The sequence below is a fragment of the Microcebus murinus genome, chromosome 12 (assembly GCF_040939455.1).
Source record: "Microcebus murinus isolate Inina chromosome 12, M.murinus_Inina_mat1.0, whole genome shotgun sequence".
NCBI lineage: Eukaryota > Metazoa > Chordata > Mammalia > Primates > Cheirogaleidae > Microcebus > Microcebus murinus.
This window is the reverse complement of record NC_134115.1, coordinates 16,319,196-16,334,871: the sequence shown is the minus strand read 5'-3', so window position 1 is coordinate 16,334,871 and position 15,676 is coordinate 16,319,196. Positions and strand designations below refer to the sequence as shown.

At 41.5% G+C, this 15,676-nt stretch overlaps 1 protein-coding gene across 4 annotated transcripts in view; it reads right to left on the bottom strand.

Annotated features, from left to right (window-relative positions):
• The window catches only part of FRMD3 (FERM domain containing 3), a 255,938-nt gene that overhangs the window by 89,508 nt on the left and 150,754 nt on the right, over positions 1 to 15,676 (bottom strand). The gene's annotated exons all lie outside the window — the stretch shown is intronic.

Here is a 15,676-nt window from a genome sequence, read left to right as displayed (position 1 = left end):
ATTGCATCAAATATCCAGAACTCAATGACCAGCTAATGGGATTCTACAGGATTTCCAACACCTTCAATTATAAGACCACTACTGACTTGTAATATTACCCTAATAAATGCATATAAGTGTAGTAAGATACATTCAGATTTCAGTTAACATATAAAATAAACATCTTAAAATCAGGAAAATAGGATGGTTAGTATTACTATTTCCACGGATCTGACATACCTGCTCATTTGTGTTTGTATCATTAAAGCTGCCTGGGGTCAGCTCTGAGTCTGCATGCAGATGTGAGGATGAAATAGCACCCTATTCTCCCCAGAGTCCTCTTGCAAGGTAAGCAGGAATTAAATTGCCCTCCGTCTCTGTACTCTCTGGATTATTCCAGATTTAGATAATTTCTTTACATAGAAAGAACCATCAGGATCAAATATGAATGTATGAGGATAATTTAATATGGGGAAATTATTTAAAATAATTTGATAGAAAGCATCCAAATCATACATAAAAAAAGAAACACAACATGGCAGCATCTTGCTGACAATTTCAGCAAAAAAATCTGATCTCTCTCTCTCTCTCTCTCTCTCTTTCTCTCTCTCACACACACACACACATACACACACACACATACACACAGTAGAACTCTTTCCATTCAGAGCCCTACTTCTCTACCAGGAACTAGCCATTTCTTAACTGAATTGGTTGCTCCTAATCTGACCTATGTTCCCTAGATAGAAGAAAGGAAACATTTTTTTTCTGAAGCACTAGGAGGAAATGGATACCTTCAAATATAGGAAAAAAATCCACATAGAAAAATATAAACGATCAAGTCATTCATCTTTCATAATATCTAGAGAATCAGGTACAATTCAAAATATTGTCTCTTTAAACATTCTCCAGATTTCTTTTTAATTTGTTTAAAGCACTACCTTTAAGGCATTAAAACTAATGTCTTTTTATTTTATTATAAAACCTCTGAATTGTCTTTAATAGGAAAGTTGAGACAGTTCTTATAAAAAAAAACAATAATAGTGCCAAAGACAGAATGAACATGTAAGACAAAAGGAATTTTCTCTTTTTTCTTTCTTTCTTTATGTTTTATTAAATTCCTCTAAATTTATGCATGTTTCAGCACAACCAATGAAGACAGATAGATGACAGATAAACAGATACATACATACATACACAGATGGATAGAAGATAGGTAGATACATAGTTACATTGTAGAGTGAGAGATGCATGGTGGATGGAAGGTACATATATAGACAGACAGGCAGACAGACAGACAGATGAGCCATGCCCCTTAACTCTCCTTCACTTTGTCTCTATTCCTGCCCCGTCTGTCTCTCGGGCCCCTACCCATTCCACCCCAAACCCTCCAACCCATATTAGTAACATCATCTATACTCTAGAGTATACATCTATACTCTACACCCCTTTGCCACCATCACATGAATATATGCCAACATAATTATATGTGGAGGGATTTTTAATCTATTCTAACAAAATGAGATCATACTGTACATTTCTCTTGCTTTTCTCACTTAGTTCTATATCCTGCCCAGCCCTCTAAGATGGTGGAGATAGATCTAACTTATCATCTATAATATCTACATAGTAGTTCATATTATGGAAATGCCAGAATTTACTCAATTATTCCCTTTTAGTTGTCATTCTTGTTGTTTCCACATTTTTGCAATTGAAACAATTCTATAATTTATGCACACACACGTATACATCCTTGTGCACAGATCACTAAGTGCTTGCATTTTTATTCTATGATGCAGACTCTCAGAAGTTGAATTGTTGGATCAATAGTTATGGGAGAATGTCATAATGGGGGCAGAAAAAATAAGGCCAGCTGACTGGAGGTGAATTGGGGGAAGCAGGATCCCAGAAGATGCCTCCAAACTAGAGCTGTCCTTTCGCTTCTACCTGGGCAGTCTGTTGGCTTACTGTGCCATAAGTTGGCTTCAATTGGTGTCTGAGCTCATCAGATACCAATCAGGCCTTGCCCTCATCCCAAGGGATCAGATAGTGAGGCTCAGAACAGCTCCCCAGGTGGCCCTCTTTGAATACCTCTGCAGGTAGGAAGTCTTGACTCCAAGCATCCTGACTCCAAGCTCCAGAAAGGTTTAGAGTCTCCCTACATGCAGAGCTTTTCCATCGTCTGAAAACAGCACTTAGGATCCTTCTGGGTCTTCTCTAAAATAAGCATCTCCAGTTCCTTAATGCCCCCTCTTTTGAAAGAGTTTTGAGAGTCCTCCCTTCCCTCCTGCCACACCTCCACCCTGAGTGCACTCCTGTCTGCTCTGGGCTTCCTCAAGCCCAGGGCCCCAGGGTTACTGCCCTCATTCTGGACATCTTTGTTGTGCCCTTTCAACAGCCTCCACTCAATGTTGATTCATTCTGAGCTTGTAAAGAACCCACACTCTTAATCTCTTTTGCATATGCTACTGCTAAATCACACGGAAATAGCCACTGAGTTCCTAACATCTCCCTCCATTTGCTGGGCGTGACCACAGGAGAGATGAGTACAAGGAGGGAGTGATATGCTCACTACTAGCCCATCATAAGAAGGATGGGAGCTGGCTGCAGGGAAAGAGGAGCAGGCACTCTTCAAGCCCAACATGTTCCATTTCCTCCTGCCATCATATACCCTCTCCTGTGATTTTTTTTCTCGTATCTACTCAGTGTCATTGACCCCCTGTCACCAATAAAAGAAGGAAAGTTTCCTTGTAAGTTACAAGGAGCCCTCGGTTCCAGCACAATGATCCAAGAGTAACCCCAGGAGGGACCTGGGCTGACAAGGAATCAATCGATCTCACGCCCAGGCCTGGAGAGGCCACTGCGGCAGGGGCCTTCCCCTTGAAGAACTCCCTTAAGGTTCTGGATGCAAAATTATATTATAAAAAAAAAGTGGTGAAGCTAAGGAACACTTCTACACAGGGCTAGAGCAAGGTGAAAAAATAAATAATTTACCCCAAAATGTTAATCTAGTTATGGATGACAAGATTCACGAATGTAGAAACTTATACATCTTGTTCAGCTGATTGTTGATCAAAGATTCTGCCTGTCTGGCTGAATGAATTAATGAGTGATAAACCCCAAGCTTTGAGGCAGATGTCAAAGGGAATAGTCAGACCCAGCCATCACATTCATGCCTTGGAGCGCCTGACAGAATCAAAACACTCATCTACAAGGTCCATAGCCTGGATCACAACACCAATTCCTAGGATTGAGATTTTGATAGCATCCAGCTGTCTGTCTCAGCTTCTGTTCTGCCCCCTCAACATCCAGAACAAATCCAGGGACTCTGGGATCAGTTACAGTAGCTACTTTTAATGAGAGGATTAATTAATTTAATCAGTAAACATCTATTGAGCACTTAATACTGTAGGTATCAGGCACAATTTTAAATGTGCAAATTACAGCAACTGTAATTGACAAAACAGACAAAAATTCTGTCTTCATGGAGGACACCTTCTAGTGGGGTAGACAAGTATAAAATCAACATAAGTAAAACATCCAGGAAATTAGGTCACACCTGCTATGGTAAGAATAAGGCAGAGAGGATTTAAGGGATGAGAGAAGGACCCCCCTCCACCTCTGCTCCCTCTTCCCATCCCCATTCTAATCAAATTCATGAAGGTAAGTGCAATTATTTTTATTATCTTCTGTAAAATAAAACATGGGGAAAAATACAACCATTTAAAATTTTAAGTCATTAACCAAGGAGATGGGGGGTCATCTTTAACCCCCAGTGTGGGGCACTGGTTTGGGACCAGGCCCAGTACCGGCATGCACCACACCAGCTGTGCAAGTGGTGAGAAAGGAGCCTTCCCAGGTTCAGCCTGGCAGCTGCCATGCACTCCCTGGGACGTGTCCAACGTCCTGAATCCCCTTGCAGAGAGATGACTACCCCCTTCTCCAAGCTGCTAAGTGTCTCTGCTCAATCCAGCGTCCATGTCTTCTTATTCTCAAGCTACAGAAAAAGAGGGATGAAGGAAGTAAGGGAAGACTCTGTCCACGCCAAACGTGCAGAACCAGTAGGTGGAAATGCCTCAGGAAAGAGCTATCTGTGGACCAATAAAGCCTGAAGCCTAAACTGGGGCCCTGCCCCAACAGTGTCATCATGAACAGCCCCTGTGCGTCTTTCCTAGACCAGGCAGCATGGTCACCCAGGGGGGAGGATGTCGCGTCGCCCTCCACTGTGGCCCCTCAGCTTTGGCAACCATGACAGGGGGCACACAGGGTAGTGAAGACCTCAAATCCTGCAGGAAGTGAGCCCCTGAGTTTTGAAGAAGAAGGGGAGTTCCAGCAGCAATTGTCAGCAAACCACCTAACCTTTCTGCTTCCTGCTCTGGAGAGGGGACAGTGCCAGCTTCTGCGTGTGCCTTTCAGAGGTGTTCGAATGGATCCAGTGGGCTGTGGGCACGTGCACATGGGGCATTATCAAAATGGGAGACTTTGTTTTGTGGAGACAAACACTCCCGCAGGGAGAAGAGAGTGAAAGAGAGAGGTGGAAGTGGGAGGGAGGGGATGAGGAAGACCGAATCGAACCCAGCTCAACAGCGGAAAAACATTTACTCAGCCATGTCAGCGCTGAAAACGGAGGATGCCACCAAGTAGCAGAGAAAGAAAACATGTAAAACCCACTTTAAAACGCCAGCACCATGCAAAGCTCTGAGAACAGGAGGGCTCTTCTCACAGCCAGTGACACGTGCCAGACATGGCTGGGAGGCCAAGCGTCTCCTCAGGGCAGCCCAGTGGCCCCTTCTTGCATCAGCAGATCCTGGGCTGGCGTCGTTTCGGCAGTTTGTTAGCTCTGAGAGCGTGGGGAGAGGGACAGCTGTCTACAAAGCACAGACAGAATTTCTCATCGCCACATTGAGCCTTTGCCCAGAAGCAGGGTTGGGGACAGGAGACGATTAATTGAGCTGGCCTCTGGGTAAAAGGAGGGGAAAAAGACTTTCTATATTTAACCAACAACCTTACTCAAATCTTTTAAACACCAAATAGGATTTTTTTCGAGAGAGAAACATCACTTCAAAGTTTTTCTTAAGATCCAGAAGTCTTCCACCCGTTATCATAATGAATCACAGGAAAATAAAAAGCATAACGTCAGGATTGCACATAACGCATACACAAGATCTTGTATACATCTGGCTTACAGCTAGGAAAAATCTTCCCAGCCCCCTTTAAGTAGCAGTTCAAGCATAGAGCCTGTGGCTCCAGTGGGTTGGACAGTAATTCCTGTACCTGGAATATGTCTCTCTTGTACCTTCCTCCTCTGGGACTCTTTTGAAAAACAAACAAAAAACCCAAGTATGATCAATCTGTTAGACTTTCAGACTCTGTAAAATATTGCAAAGGGTTTGGTGTTGCAGACAGGATGTCTACCACCTGCAGATGCAAGGCCTGCTTTCCAAAAGACCCTAAGTAGGCATCAGAGGCTCCCAGCCTTTTCCATACAACTGATTCCTTTTTGCTTCTAAGCAAATGAGCATTCTCCCTCCCATGTCTCTCAGGGGTGGCTTTAGAGCCAGGACTGGGGAGGGCGCCCCCCCATCCCTGTCACGCACACACCACGCACAGTGATGCTAACGGATTCCTCGGCGCTGCATTTGAGAACGAAACAGCTTGAAAGCACAAACTATTTCTGTACACGTGCAAAGTGACACTTGAGCACCAAAAGGGCAGAGCATTGCTCACTCATTCTCCAGCTAGGACTCTTGGGATATGTGTAAATAAGCCAGCCTCAGAGAATGTGGGCTACGTTAACAACTGCTCTCTTCTACTCGGAAATGCTCATTGTCAATTAACAACAACTGTCACTCTCAGCATCATTATTAACAGTGATGACCCCTCCATCACACTTACTGAAATGATCATCACTGTCGCCTAAGCTTCCAAAGCAGAGACGGGTTTTTTTTTTAATTGTGTTTAATTCATCCTCCTCCCATTCTAGTTCTCACTTGTGCTTTTACCACACACAGCTGTGCCCACACACACACGCGCAGGCACTGTCTGGAGCCACTCTCAGAACTCCCTTAGGGGACAAGGGAATGCTGAGCGGTTGCCTCACAAGTACTTGGTCTCCGAATGCTCTGCCTGCCTGTGCCTGTTCAGAAGAAGCTCGAAAAGAGGCTCTGGGATCCAATACTTCTAATATCAAGTTCATCGCTTGCACAAATAGCAATGGCCAAACTGAAAACTCTCAGCCTTTGTTTCCTCATCTGTAAAATGGACATAATAATGGAACCAAGTACAGAGACAGGGGTCAGCAAACTTTCTCTATAAAGGGCAAGAAAATAAATAGTTTCCACTTTGGGAGTCTCAAGGTCTCTGTTTCAACTACTACACTCAGCTGCGGCAGTACGGAAGCAGCCACCAACAATATGAAAACACATGTGTATCATCACTGTATTCCAATAAAATGCTGCAATTTGAGTGTCCTATCATTTTCATGCATCACAAAATGTTACTCATATTTTGGTATTTTTTTAACTGTTAAAAATGAGAAACCTATTCCTAGCCCAAAGGCCATGCAAGCACAGGTGGCAGCCAGGTTTGTCCCACAACCCTGATAGAGACCATGAGGATGGCTTGAGTTAATGACTGTCAAGCCCTCAGCAGACTGCCTGAGACCTAAGGACTGACCTCACAGCAGTTATGGTTACTCTGTATGCAGGGAAGAAACTCACATGGTTCCACTTGACCTACCCTTTACCTTGGTTGAAAGAGTGAGAGGGGACTGTCATCTCCCATGGAGGAGTGGGCATGAAAGAAGTGCACATATGAAGCGCTACTGGGTGTTCCTGTCATCTAAAGAATGCTGCCTGAGCCTAGGGTGCAGTGACCTGAGCGTTTTAGCCAAAAAGCTAGCAAGAACACATGAAACTGAAGGCAAGAATAATTCTAGGCACCTGCTTGCTGGTGATGTTGTATGACTAACTGGAACCTGGGAGTCATATTGATAGGTGTAAATCAACTGTAATAATAACTAGAATAGCCAAATTAAACTACCTATACAACTTGGTACTGAGATTTTATACTATAAAATTGCATCTAAAACCAGGCATTATAAAGGATTTCTAACCGAAGGGAAACAAGGAATAAAGTGTTCCTACCCACTTGGCCCACACTCAGATCTTCTCTGGTTCTCATATGCCAAGCATGGGACCTCTTGGCCCATCATGGTAGCCATTCAGACATTTATGCTGCCTACACATGTAGATTTGAATCACGTGAGCCCTTATGAAAGAATGCGGGCATTCCCCGGGGAAGAAGGAGGCCCCTAGGAGTACAGCACCAGTAGCATATCAGCTTCTGCCATGAAAAGGTCCTGTTTCCTCTGCTTTCTCCACTTCCCCTCCTCCCCACAAAGAGGAAGGCTGGGTCCTCCCTGAAGCCCCAGGACCCACGACTGAACCCAATCAAAGTGAAGTCAATGTCACCACCAACCATACCATAAGGATGAAGTTAAAGATTAGAGATCTGTGGCTTGTCAAATGCACATGTCATTTAAAATTGCATGCTATAAAATTAAGGGTTTTTGTCATTACTATTGTTACCATTATTTCATTTTATATTGGGAAATAAAGAAAGAGCACAACGTGGAAATCATCTATAAGCTCAAATTACATTAACTTTCTGGGAGAAGGACCAAACATGGAAATTTCTGGAGAGACAGTTGAACGTGGGAGAAAAAGAGATACCTGGCCAAATCTACTGAGCTAGCACTAGAATAAGAGAAACTGGCTTCCCAAGCTGGAGACCCTCCATGGCTGAGACAGAAATCACAGCTGCTCTTCCTGGAAAGAAGCACTGGGAAGAAGAAACCTGGAAAGAGCAAAAACAGCCAAAACTAAAGCACAGTAGTTGGGGACTTCGTGTTTTTTGATTTCTGTAATGGGTTGTGTTCAGTTGTATGCTTTGCTTTCTCTTTTTAAAGCACATGGCAGGGGAACTTATTCCACCTGCTCCCTGAATACAGCATTTCTATTCCAGTCAATAAGCATTTATTATGAACCATGTGTATGTACAACCTTGTACTAAGCCATGGACTACGTGAAGAAATCTTCCAAACCCAGTACTAAGGCTGTGATTAGACAAGTATGGGTATACATATGAGGACAATAGGTGAGGTTGCCCTGGGTCTGGAGGCAGAGTTACTGTCTCTATAGGGACTTAGAGAAGTAAAATATGGAAAACTTTACTGTCAGAAGTATGTGATCAAGTTTATCCACAACCAACAACATACACAAAGGAGAAGGGGAGTGAGCCACAAAGCAAAGGCATGATGGTCACCCAAAGAGTAAAGACAAATGCTAAGTATGAGAGGTCTAAAAAGAAAACTCATGTCCACCTGGAACCTCAGAGTGTGATCATATTTAGGGACAGGGTCTTTGCAGATATAACTAATTAAGCTGTGATGAGGTCATACTAGGTTATAGTGGTCCCTAAATCCACTGGCTGGTACCTTTATAAGAGAAGGGGAAGGGAAACTTGGACACAGAGACACCGAGAAGCACAGGGAGGGCCGTGTGAAGCTGCAGGCAGAGAGTGGAGTGACACAGCGACAAGCCAAGGGATGCCAAGGGTGGCCAGAGACCACGAGAAGCCAGAAGAAGCAGGAAGGACTCTTCCCTGGAGCCTTCAGAGGGAGCATGGCCCTGCTGACACCTTGATTTCGGACCTCTAACCTCCAGAACTGGGAGAGAGTAAATGTCTGTTGTTTTAAGCCACCCAGTGTGTGATAATTGGTCATGGCAGCTCCAGCAAGGGGAGCAACCAGAAGAACAAACAGAGTTGGGAGTGGAGCATCCGAACTGGCCTCATGAGTGAGCATGGCGCCTGTGGCTTTTCTCCTTCTGTTCCTTACACCAGGGCACAATCCATGCTCTTGGTGTTTCCCCTTCTCTCTCCCCCTCCCTCCCCCACCCCCTGTCCACTGCCACCACCACCACTTTTTGACAAAATCGTTCATCAGCAAGAGAGGTATTTGTTAGATTAGCCCCAAGGGGGATGCTGGAAAGCTAAAGAATGTGGCATCAGCATGAAGGACCACGAGCATCGAGTCAGAGTCGGGAACTGCACACCATCTCAGGGGTCCAGAGAGAGCCGCCGTAACTTCTGACAAGCAGCACCACAGACATCAGCCAGCAGTTGGACTCAGCACTGCAGTTACAGCTGAGTCGGGCCCATGTATTAGGCAGAGGCTGGGAGCCCTCCCCACCCTGGTTTGCAAGCAGAAGTCATTTCCAAGCAGCCCTGCCCCTTCAGGGTGCTTGGCAGCAGCACAGTGTCTAGTAAATGGGGCAAGAGTAAGTTCTTAACTACCCTGCTGGGCTAATCAGGCCTCCGACGGCACCAGCCAGGATTAAGCAGAGAGCCTGTTTAGAAGAGTCAGTGAGCTCTGTTTTTATAGTACACGTTTAATGCATAATGCACTCTCATTCCTTCCTTTCTTTCTCTTTCTCTTCTCTTTTTTTGAGATAGAGTCTCACTTTGTTGCCCAGGCTAGAGTGAGTGCCATGGCATCAGCCTAGCTCACAGCAACCTCAAACTCCTGGGCTCAAGCAATCTTCCTGCCTCAGCCTCCCAAGTAGCTGGGACACAGGCATGCCCCACCATGCCCGGCTAATTTTTTCTATATATATTAGTTGGCCAATTAATTTCTTTCTATTTATAGTAGAGACGGGGTCTCTCACTATTGCTCAGGCTGGTTTCGAACTCCTGACCTTGAGCAATCCGCCCGCCTCAGCCTCCCAGAGTGCTAGGATTACAGGTGTGAGCCACCTTGGTCAGCCTCTCTTTCTCTTTCTTCCTTGATTTTTTGCATAATGCTTTCTCTCCTTTTATTTTCTCTTTTTTTATTGCTAAATGACACATGAATATATTCTGATTGTAAAAGATCAGAGTCTAACATAACTATTAATATGTCTAATAAAATGTGAAACCTTCATGTCGCTTCCCCCACTCTCTCCCCCATAGGTAACCACAACTGAGTGTACATCGTTCCCATCCTTCCATGCTCTTATGTAGTAGTCTTTTGTTTTCATATAAATGAATCATTCTATATGTGGTATTTTTATCTGCCTTTCTAACTCAACAATGTAGCTAATCTTTTCATGTCAATAATATACATCTGCCTTGTTCTTTTTAATGACTGTATGTATTCCACATAATTTATTTGGTGTGGCTAGAATTGCTGGGCTGTTCATTACTTCCTCAATGTTACAAGCAAGGCTGCAGTGGACATCCTTGCATAATATACACCTGTGGATGAACAAATTTTGCTTTAGCTAGATTCATAGAAATTGTCTTGTTGGATCAAGAGACATAGGTGTTTTTTAATCTTGAAAGATACAGCCAAATTACCCTCCAAACTGGCTTTACCAGTTTATACACTCTCACCAGACATGTTACCATCATCCTCGTCAAATGGGTATTATCAATAATTACAATAATTCTCAGTACAGTAAATAAAAATATCTCATTTTAATTTGCATTTCTTCTATTACTAATGGTGTTGAGAGCATCTGTTTGTGACTTTGTCATTTATTTTTATTCCTTCTCTGCATCTTTTGTGCATCTTTCTATTGAGTTGTTCATCTGTTTAGTCCATAGCATTATACTTTATGTATTCAGCATGGTACTACTTGTAATATATTTGGCAAGTGTTCTTCCCTTTGTTTTCCTTGCATTTTAATTTGGTTATAATTTGTTTTATAGTCATTTATTGAACAAACATTTACTGAGAATCTACTCTGTGCAGTGAACAACCCAAATATTCTAGTTCAAAAGTTTAATTTTTGCACAAATGTGCCGGCAATTTGCTTTGTTGCTTCTGAGTTTTATATTTTCCTTGGAAAGCTCTGTGCTACTCCAAGATTCTAAAAAATATCAAATTGTTACCTAAAACTTTTACATATGGTTAAATCTACTGGCTTTTTGAATACATCTAGAATGAATCCCATGTATAGTGTAAGGTATGCCTTTAGCTTTGTTTCCAAGTAGAAATGCAATTATCCAAAAATCATGCCTTTATTTTAAAAAGTCTTGAATAGCTATCTTTCTGTCTCTGATATGAAATACAATCTTTATCATAACCCGTATTCCTATAAATAATGGATTGGTATAGTGATTGTTTTTTCTGTTCCACTGATTATTTTTCCATTCTGGGATCTATCTTAATTACTAAATGTGTCTATTAATAGGCCTCTTTTAATTACTATAGCTCATATGCCTTGATTTGCTATCTAACAGAACAAGAACCCATCGTTGTTCTTCTACCTATTTATTGGCTTGTGTTGAGCATTTGCAAATGAGTCTCAGGATCATTGTTGAATGCCACAAAGAATCTCACTGAAATTTCAATTTGAAAATTATTTTTTTATTTCAGAATATTACGAGAGTTCAAACACTTTGGTTACATATATTGCCTTTGCACCAGCTAATGCCCAACCCCTAGACAGCATGCACCGCACCCGTTAGGCGTGAATTTACCCATCTCCTGCTCCCCCTCCCATATGTCCAACATTCCATATGTTCACATGAGTGTTGATCAAGTAGCACCAATTTGGTGGTGAGTCCATGTGGTGCTTGTTTTTCCATTCTTGTGATACTTCACTTAGAAGAATGGATTCCAACTCCATCCAGGATAATACAAGTTTCATTCATATAGATCTAGCACATTTCTTATTAACATTTATTTATGAGAAATTTGTCTTTACTTGCTATTGCTATTCCAAATAATCGCACTTTTTAACTAAAAGTAGACCTACCATTTGATCCAGCAATCCCACTACTGGGTATCTACCCAAAGGAAACAAAGTATTTTTATCAAAAAGACACCTTCACTCAAATGCTCATTGCAGCACAATTCACAATTGCAAAGATGTGGAATCAACCCAAGTGCTAATCAATTCATGAGTGGATTAACAAAATATGGTATACATCTCCTATGGAGTACTACTGAGCCATAAAAAGAAATGAATTAATATCTTTTGTAGCAATTTGGATGGAGCTGAAGACCATTATCCTAAATGAAGCACCTCAAGAATGATAAAACAAACACCACATATACTCCCTAATAATCTGTAACTAGTTGATGGGTACACATGGGCTCAGAAAGAAATAAAAATCATTGGAAATAAAGAAGGGGGAGTGAGGAAGAGAGGAGGGGTAAAAACCTACCTAACAGGTACAATGAACATCATTCAGGTGATAGGCACATTTATAGCCCTGACTAAAGCACTGTAAAAGCTATCCATGTACCAAAAACATTTGTACTCCCTATTCAATATTTTGAAACTTGAAATTTGAAATTTGTACTCAATATTTTGAAATTAAAAAAATAATAATAACACTTTTTTCACACTACATTTGAGAAGCAGTTACAACATACAAGTTTTTGTATACAATACAACTTTTGTATACAAAAGTTATTGTTTTAGGATATTAAACTTGTAGCCAAGGAGAAAATCCATCAATAGTTATAGGCAGGAGGTAGGGAGGGTAGGCAGGTGGAGAGTTTGGAGAGGACAAAACCAAGTTTAAGACACTGTCTGGATCGCTGAGAAAGAATCCAGCACCCCTCAACACCCGAGGCTTGGCTGAACAGAGTGAGGTATTGGAGCAAGATACAAGAAATCTCAGTGTAGTTGAGGGGAAATGTTCTGCACAGAACTGAAGAAATAGCTGATGGTATGTGTAGGCAGATAGGAAGCCTCAGATGGTATACACAGGTATCCTGAAGGCTGAGCACTTTGTGTCTGTCCCAGTGGTGAATACAGATGTGCTATGTGCTAAGGAGTGAAAGAGACCCAGAGTGGAGACCACAAGAGCAGTGGAGACTTGCAGTCCATGGCCATGCACAGCAGGAACCAGAAAAGGTTTTGTTGCACACACCAGTACGTGCTCAGAGCCCGGGTGGGACCCACAATACCCAGAGAGGACACAGTAGGGAAAGGGGTCAACAAACAAAGACCAAATCACAGGAGACACACTGGGGAGGACTCATGGGACCATGCACAAGACAGAGGTCACCCTCACTACCACAACAGTGCACACACTTCTCCTGCCTCATAGTGCCACCCTGGGGGAGGAGGAAAGGGAAAAGCTCTGGATATGGGGAAAATACTTCAAAATGGAGCATGCATTTTCAAGTGACTATGTTTCAATTATGAACTGACTGAGTAATTTTCTGACAAAGATCAAATTCTAAACTAGCAGATCCTGAGTAGCCCTGAAGTGGAAAGATTAAACTTTTTTCCCTTAAGGGAAAGGCAGGGATCACAAGCAAGTTGAATTCAGTCATCAGAAAACAACGTTGCATTTCTGCACATCTGAGCCCTGGTGTGTCACTTTTTAAAAATCTTTCCATGCTAATATAATTAGTGCAGCTACACAGATCCTGTAGAACATACAATATCTGTCCTCTTGATGGATGTCACTTCATGTATACACATTGGGCCACATGCCACAGTTATGGGGTCAAGGCGAAAAGCAGTAAGTGAGAAGAGTCACTGTTAGGTTGCATAGCAACATTTGTTCATGAAGAGGAAGGACTCTGAAAGCCAAACATTCAAAAATATGCCACTGCAGTTAACACTTTGTTTGCATGCAATCTGTTATCTGAGTAATCTTACAAAAATAAAAAAAGGATCAACGGCTCAGTCCATATTTGTACCTATGGACATGCAATGGCACAGGGAAATGAGAAAGACATTCCCTCAACACTGCCCAGACAATTATGCAGCCCACCTGCATTTTTACCTAATAGGTGAGATTAAAACTTTGATTTTTAAGGCTCCAGTTCCAGGTAGGATGAGCTAATTGCATCCCACCCTGTCTCTCTTTCTGAATGCAGCTATAAAACCTGGATGGGATACATGTAGCAGCTATTTAAGGACTCTGAAAAAGTAAATAGTAGAGGGCAGACTGGAAAGGAAGATGAGAATTCAAAGAACCACCAAACCAGTGGTGAGTTCCACATTCTTTTCTCTGGTATCATCTGGCCAGTGCCTGGGAGACACCTGGAAATAGGAAATAGACAGAGAAAAATCCAGGAGAAGCTCCTAGTTAGGACTTGAGGAGCAGGAAAGGAAAGGGAATTCTGCCAGCAATAGTAGCAACAGAAAGGGGGCTGGAGATTCCTTTTCTGGAAGATTTTAAACCTAATTTCTTTAATAGTTATAAAACTACTCAAGTTATATATTTCGTATTGGGTTAGTTGTAGTAAGTCATGGTTTGTGAGGAAAAAGTCTATTTCATCTAAGCTGTCAAATTTTTGTGCCTAAAGTAGTTCTGTGGTATCTGTGGTGATGTCCCCTCTTTCATTCCTGATATTGTTAATTTGTGTCTTCTCTTTCTTTTTCCTCCTCAGTCTTGCTGGTTCATCACTTTTCTTTAATAGAAGACCAGCTTCTATTCTCATTGGCTTTTTTATATTGTGCATTGATAAACACAGAAAATTAGGTGAATCTCAAGAGTTGCTAATATTATGCTGACTTTAAAAGCCAGTCTCAAAGGATACATGCTGGGTGATTCCATTTATACGGCATCCCAAAAAGACAAAACCACACTGACGTAAAACAGATCAGTGGTTGAGGGAGTGAAGTCACTACCAAAGAGCAGCACAAGGGATGTTTTTGGGTTGATGAAAATCGGGATACTGCTCTGTATCCTGACTGTGGTTGAGGTCATGAAAATCTACATGTGTTAAAATTCATAGAACTTCACACCAAAATAAAGTCAATTTTATCATATGATAATTTAAAAAATAGAATTTGGTGTCTCTCCTACGTTCACAGGAGAAATAGGACCTTGATTTCAGAAGCAACCCAATTTTAAAATGATACCAAATTAAGTAAATATCTAATTAATTAGTTTTTCAATCAAACAAATATTTCTCTTCCTTCATAAATTTGAAGTCACCAGAAAAATAAGTTTAATTATATCCATTTTGAACAAGGTTTTGGAGAAAAAAGAATTCTCAGGAAACATCCGTGGAAGCAAATTGCTACAAGCTCTTTGGATGGATATTTATACAAAGGAGGAAATTTAAACTGTGTATATCTTTTGAAATTTAAACTATGTATATCTTTTGGTTTCATTTCTGGGAACTTTTAGTACAGATGTGCTTTCACAAGATGCAAGAATGTATACAAGCATATTTACTGCAGTGTAATTTATAGTAGCAAAATATTATAAATAACTTTGGTCTGCATTAATAAATACATTATACACATGCATACAGATAACCATAAGAAAACCATTTTTAACACAAAGCCAATCATCATTTGCTGATATTAAAAAATCTCTAAAATTAAGCAAAAATAGAAAGGTGAAGAACAATCTATAGAGATTGAACTCATTGTTGTTTATAGAAGGCCTTATACATGTTAGAGGATTGTACATACCCCAAAATAAGTAGGGATATACAAAATATAGTTAGCAGTAGTTATCTCTTTGGGGTGAGCTAGGGAATATAAGGGGGAGAAAGAAGGAAATACTTTTGGACTTCATTTTAAATATTTCTGATCTGTTTTAAAAAAAAACAACAAACATGATCTTTTAAAAAAAATAGTAAGAAATAATAATGCCTTTGTACAGGGTTTATTAATCAGGATAGCTGAACTTCAACCAACCCTAGGAAACATCATTCCTAGGAACA